This window comes from Chlorocebus sabaeus, chromosome 10, assembly GCF_047675955.1.
Source record: "Chlorocebus sabaeus isolate Y175 chromosome 10, mChlSab1.0.hap1, whole genome shotgun sequence".
NCBI classification, from domain to species: domain Eukaryota; kingdom Metazoa; phylum Chordata; class Mammalia; order Primates; family Cercopithecidae; genus Chlorocebus; species Chlorocebus sabaeus.
In genome coordinates this window covers 53,844,395-53,851,051 of record NC_132913.1, presented here as the reverse complement: position 1 = coordinate 53,851,051, position 6,657 = coordinate 53,844,395, and the positions used below count along the sequence as shown (strand labels likewise).

At 40.1% G+C, this 6,657-nt stretch overlaps 1 protein-coding gene across 1 annotated transcript in view; it reads left to right on the top strand.

Annotated features, from left to right (window-relative positions):
- Window positions 1-287: 287 nt before the first annotated feature.
- The window catches only part of SCN7A (sodium voltage-gated channel alpha subunit 7), a 96,154-nt gene continuing 89,784 nt past the window's right edge, over window positions 288-6,657 (top strand). The window contains exon 1 of the mRNA XM_038001981.2: window positions 288-614. The gene's annotated coding sequence lies outside the window, so the exon portion shown is untranslated. The remainder of the gene's footprint in view (window positions 615-6,657) is intronic.

Sequence of the window (6,657 nt, the reverse complement as noted above, 5' to 3'; positions counted from 1 at the left end):
TTAGCTGCACCGAGCTCTTCCTTTTCCTCTCCTCCTTGGCTGTTCCCTAGCCCCTTCATTCCTTCAGGCTCTGAAGACCCTCTCCCCTCTTCCCCTGCTCATCAACCCCCACTCCTCTTCCTCCCTCCCTTCCCGGCAGCGGCTGGAGGAGACGCCACAGCTGCTGCTGTTACTGCCGCTGCAGCAGGTCTCTGTCAATATCACCCGCCCACGCGCGATCTGGATGCTGAAGTCGCGCACTGGCCTGGAGATGAGGGCGGGGGAGAGAGTGGAGTGGCTGGGAGAGGGGAGGGAGGAGTGGAAAGGAGACAAAAACAGCTTCCAAGCAGCGGGCGCGGCTCAACTGGACATCTGGGCAGGAGAGGTCTTCGGGTCAGCGGCTGGAGAGCCGCCCCGGGGAGTCGGTGTCTAACTGGAAATTTAGTGGGCCCATTTACTGCAGAGCCGCAGCTGGTGAGGGCAGACAGCCTAACGGCAGCTTCTTTACAACTAGAGCTCAGAAAACCCGAGATATCCGTGGAGAAAGAGAAGCCCAGGAGGAGGAAAGGGCTCCAAGGAGCACTGCTCCTGAAGGTTCCCTCAGGCACTGGTGGAGACCTGTCGCTTCGTAGCAAGTAAGTGCGTTTTTCTTGCTGCTATGTCCTTAATGGTGATAGCCGCTATCTGCTGCCAGCCTTTGCCACCCACTCCCACCTGCCCCATCCCATACACACCCTTAGGGTTCCCAGCAGGAGGATAGAGATTTTAAATTTTGAACGTGCATTGAGAGAGTTACTTCAAGAGTACACTTCAAGAGCAGCCGTGGTCTGTGGGCGTTTGCATGGCATGTGCAGTCAGTTTTCTAATTCCATCAGGTAAGCTTTTGAAACCAACATTCTCTGTTAGTGTAAAATTCTAGACACCCTATATGACGATGACTTACATTACATGATACAATGATAGTATAAAATGGAGGAAAGGTTATGCAGATTGGTGTACACTTCTAGGAATCCTGTCTCTTATTCTAAATAACAGAGATTTCAAGACTGATTTTCCCAAAAGAATAGTCAGTATAAAAGTAGAGGCATTGATGTGATTGGAAGCAGCGTGGTCGATTTAGTCAGTTGGGCATTTTGGTATTGACTAGATCAACAGAGATATGGTGGTGGTGGTTGTTTTTGCATTGTTTTGCTCTATAAAATGCGTATCTTCTGGAGGTTTTCTTTTACAAGTGATAGGGTGACTGGTTGTATTAGCTTCAAAACTTATGACTTTGGTCAAAACAAGACAAATGATGAGCGCATGTGGAATGACACACCGATGGGCCCCTTTCATTAATGAAAATGATGGGTTCCGGTTTGGATATTGGACTGAAAAATATCTTGAAATGGGGAAGAGTTTGGGTGATGCTTCTTGTGGATACTTTCCCCCACTGCTGTTCATTCAGGAAAGCAGTTTATGGCAAAGTAGAAGGAAACTGGGCCCTGTAATAAACAGAATCCTGGGAACCATACCTGCTATGACCAGCCTTAATTAAAGATTCTATATTACAACTGCTGTTTTTACAAGAGAGACCTGTAACGAGCGATTTGCTGAGGCTACCTGGCAATCAGTAATTGAGCGGGAAGTCCAATGAAGAAGTCTTTGGGATTTAGAACTATAAAACTTGATTTCAATTTGGGTACACATTAACCCAATTATTTAACTTGAATAAGCTTTATTTTCTTTATTTATAAGTGACACTCCAAAAAGTCCTGATAAAAACTAATTGACAGAGATGATATAAAGGGTTTATGAAAGTAATATGTGTAACTGTTGATTGCATAAGGGATTATTCTGTGTATTTATCTTCTTCACTATTCTGGTTTTCCTTCTAAGTCTGATTCAATATAAGCATACAGAGGACTTTGACATGCAGCTCTAGAATGCACTAGAGGAAGTGAAATTCTAATCCATTTCTTGCCACCTGTACAGTTTAAAGCATATTCTAATCTGAAAGCCTTTATCCTCAAAAAAGTGAAAAGTGTGTGCTTTGGATAGCTTTGCATATTTAAATACCTTGTAATATTCTCCAAATATGCTTTACCCTCTCTCTTTCTGTTTTTTTGTTTTAAATTTGATTTTAGATGTGTAGTTCTGTTTTCTGGGGATGAAGCCATCACGTATATTGGATATTGCTGAATGTATTTGGTCCATTACTTAACATAGGAGAAATCAAAGTTTAGGCATAAATACTCTACTCTTGACTACAGAGATTAATTAAAATCTTGCACCTGGGGGATAGGTACTGTAAGTCCCTTCTTTCCCATGGATATGTTTAAAGTAATAGAAGAAAGACCTCAATTTGAACATGGGCTCAGGAAAAGGGGTCAACAGATCCCAGATGGCACACAACCCTTGGACCTGCTGCTGCATATCAGTCTCCATTGGAGAACTGGAGGCAGAGCCAAGCACTTCAAAACTGGACATTCTGTCTCCATAGCCTTGTGTGGTAGATGGTTTGGTAGGGGATATACACTCTCACTGAATTTCCCAAAGTAGGATAAATACCTGTCTAAAGCATACTAGAAATAAAAATAACAGTATTTTCCCTAATCCCTTACTCGGGTTGGGAAATCGACACTCCAGCCCTAGATCTCATTGGGTTGAGATATGCATCACAACTGGGGTATTCAGAGATTGACTCACCATCTATCTACCACCTTAGACTCCCTCCTGAAAGCTTATGGTGGAGGCATTGGAGTAAAAGGGACATTCTTGATTTCTGGGAGTCTGATCCCATTATTTCCACTAACCATTTTCAGTATTTTTCAGTGTGAGAAGAGCATCTATAACCTCTGCCCACCCCCACCATCACCCCAGATATCAGCAATGCACAGTCACCCATTGTCACATGAGAAAATCTTGTACAAACAGATCTCACTTTTCTTTTCCCGTGTTGGTTCCTTCTCTTCTATTAGTGAGGACTAACCAACCAGATAAATGAGGTCTCATTGCAGCAACATGGAAAGAGGGAGGCTTTGAGGTTAAAGATAAGATTTCATCTGAGGGCTTCAGAGGTTATTTTTCAGTTGGTGAGTATTTCCTGACCCAGCTGAGATTATCATTTACATACATTTGTTCAATTATTGTTTATTACAAATGAGGCTCCATCTTCTTATATTCCATCCTGGAATCCCTAGCAAACAGGTATTCCTGTTGTCTCTGCAGTATTTGTAATTGGCTTGGTGCCACACTGACTGCCTAGACTTCAAAGAGCTTGATAGAAATGCAGAATCTGGGGCCCCACTCATGGAAATTCTGCCTAGAAAGGTCTGATAGTATGATAGGGCATTTGGTTTTAAACTAGAACAAGAGGTGATACTGATTTGGGGGCCATAGACCCTGGGTGAATATATTGTGTTGAGTAGAATAGTCTGTCTTTTCTATTTTAAATGCTAAGGCGAGGCTTCCAGTCCACCAGCTGCTCAACCTCTGAGTTCTCCCAGAGGCGACATGGTCTAAGCACTTGATTACAGGTTCTTGCCCATATCTACTCTCTTTCTCTGGCCCTGGGGCTCTATGTTGGACATTTTTGCCCAACTCAGAGTGAGATAAAAACTAAATTATGCTCACCCTAATATGTTTCAAGGCACCTCTCTAGTTTCTCTCCAATTGGAGAAGGGGATAGACATCTGTATTTTTGGTTTCACATTAAGCTTTTGGGAGTGTTGCGGGGAGGGTGGGTTGGAATCCTGGAAAAACACACAGACATTTTTGGAGTTGTCGGAAGCAGAGGTAAATAGCCAGTTCTGAGAAGCCTCCAGGGTTTCAGTAAATGTGCCAGTTCTAGATTTTTTTATTTCAGAAAATACCTGGATCAAAAACTTTTAAGAATTATAATCCAAACAAATGGCAGTGCAAATGACAGAGTCTCCTTTTTTAAAAGTCTGAATAATGTTCCATTGTGTATATAAACTACATTTTCTTTATCTATTCATATGTTGATGGATACTCAGGTTTCTTCCATGTCTTGGCTATTGTAAGTAATACTGCAGCAAACATGGGAGAGCAGATATCTCTTCGACAAACTAATTTCAGTTCTTTTGAATACACATCATTTGTGACAACATGAATGAACCTGGAAGACATTATGCCAAGTGAAATAGTCCAGGCATTGAAAGACAAGTACTGCATGATCTCATAGATGTGTGAAATCTAAGAAAGACAAATTCTTAGAGGCAGAGAGTAGAATGGTGCTTTCCAGAGACTGGGGGTGAGGGGGTGAATGGGGAAAGGAAAGATGTTGGTCAAAGTGTGCAAAGTTTCAGTTAGAGAGGAGGCGTAAGTATAAGTGCTCTATTGAACAGCATGGTGGTGATAGTTAAATAATAATGTGTTGTATATTTCAAAATCCTAAAAGAATAGATTTTAAATGTTTCCACTACAAAGAAATAAGTTTGTGAGATAGTGGGTATATTAATTAGCTTGATATAATCATTTCACAATGTGTGTGTATACGTACATATATATATTTTATATATATATATAAAATAGCATCACCTTGTGTCCCCTAAATATATATAATTGCTATTTATCAATTAGAGATAAAATAATTTTTAAATGGCAGTGCATATTTATGCTTTTGAGAAAGTTGCTTACTTACCACTTTCTTTTGCAAGATAACATATTCTAGGAATTTGTTGGCTGAAATTGTCAGAGTGAGAAAGTTGAGTCTAGAATTAAGTGGACATATTGAAGAATAGAACCGGAAGCCAAAATGGACTGACTTGGAAGCAGAACATAGCTGCAGTCAGAATCCAAAGAGAAAGTAGCAAAAGTCAATTAAGTCAGCCTTGATAAACTGTTTGCCACAGGCAAGTAAAAAAGTAGGCATCAGATAATCAACTCCAAATGGGAAGTAACCAACCCAAGTGAAAAAAATAATCCAAAAGCAAAATCCAAGTGGGTTGAAGTCAAGAGGTATTTAAAGAACGTTTATTCACACAGATGGCTGCAAAATTTCAAGTGGATTGATGTCATTTTTAGTCAAGCTGTCCTTTATTCCTCAAACTTCAGTGTGCAAATTTTCCATTTCTGGGCTTTGATAATACATATACATGTTGAGTTATGTTCAAGTAGTATAGAAATATTAACTGGAAAGCAACAGAATCCTCTGACACCTTTTTGGACTCTTTCGATAGATGTAACACTTTACTCATGTCCAGAGGGGAAAACATTATGCACATGCTAACGTATACAACTTTGTGTATATAATCATTATACAACATTTTATTCAAAGGTGAATGGTGCAAGTTGTTCTCAACTTTACATTTTCACTTAGTAATTGATTTGGTGAAACTTTCCATATGAGCACAGGCATATCCATCTCATTCCTTTTTGTAACTAACTAGTATTCCATGATAGCAATGTACTAGAATTTTTGTTACTAGCCCCTTAGGGTAGACATTTTATTTCTACTCTTTGGAGTTAAAAGTATTATGTTATTATAAACATCCTTGCAAATATGACTTCTCAAACTTCAGCAAGGATTTCTACATGGCAGCTTAATTGCTGAGCCAAGGAGTACACGAAACTTTATTTGAGAAACTGTTGGTCGGGCGCAGTGGCTCACACCTGTAATCTCAGCACTTTGGGAGGCCTAGGTGGGCAGATCACCTGGGGTCAGGAGTTTGAAACCAGCCTGGCCAACATGGTGAAACCCCAGCTCTACTAAAAATACAAAAATTAGCTAGGTGTAGTAGCACGAGCCTGTAATTCCAGCTACTCAGGAGGCTGAGACAGGAGAATCCCTTGAATCAGGGAGGCATCGGTTGCAGTGAGCCGAGGTTGTGCCACTGCTCTCCAGCCTGGGCGACAGAGTGAGACTCCGTCTCAAAATAAATAAATAAAAAAGAAACTGTTGACAAGTAGCCTTTTAAAAAACTGCACCAAGTTATATTCTCACCTGCATTGTGTGAGGGTAGCCTTTGCCTCCATATCCCAGCCTGTAAATGGTCATATTCATTGAGATTAATCTCAATTATGTATCTACAGAGTTAGACTATTAAAATTACTGATTGAGTACTTTTATGTATATCCTTTAAATTTTGTTAGCTTCAGTCATCTTTCCTCATAGGTTTCTGCTTCCTAGAAGTCAATGATAGAATTTTCATAGCTTTCCATAAAAATTTTAAAAAGAAATGCATTTAATATCATTTGGGTTGTAAACCCTGAGGGGAAAAGCATTCTAGTCAGAAAGCTCTATGGGAAAAGGCCCTGCATTAGAGAATTTAGCTGTAAGTCATTATGGAATGTGAGAAAGATGAAATATAAGCCATAATGTATCTGTTAAGTGCAGTCAAGTTGCCCAAACCAACAAAAATGTCAATATAAGTTGGTCACTAAATTGCTAAATTGGTCAGCAGGTATGAGTCTTACATTCTCAACAATACAGATTATGTACAATGGTTGCATTAACTCTGTATCTTTACTTATGCAAATGGTACCTTCTAATCCCGAGTTAACTTAGCCTTATTGTCATCACTGCTTTGGTTTTATACCTATCTAAATGTCATTGGTGCAATAGGCATGATACATTGTCCATATCTGATATACAGCATAATTGTTTCAAAGTAGCTTGAAAACAACTAAGTGAGGAGTCACTTTATCCTTATCTCCTGCTGCACACAGAATGAA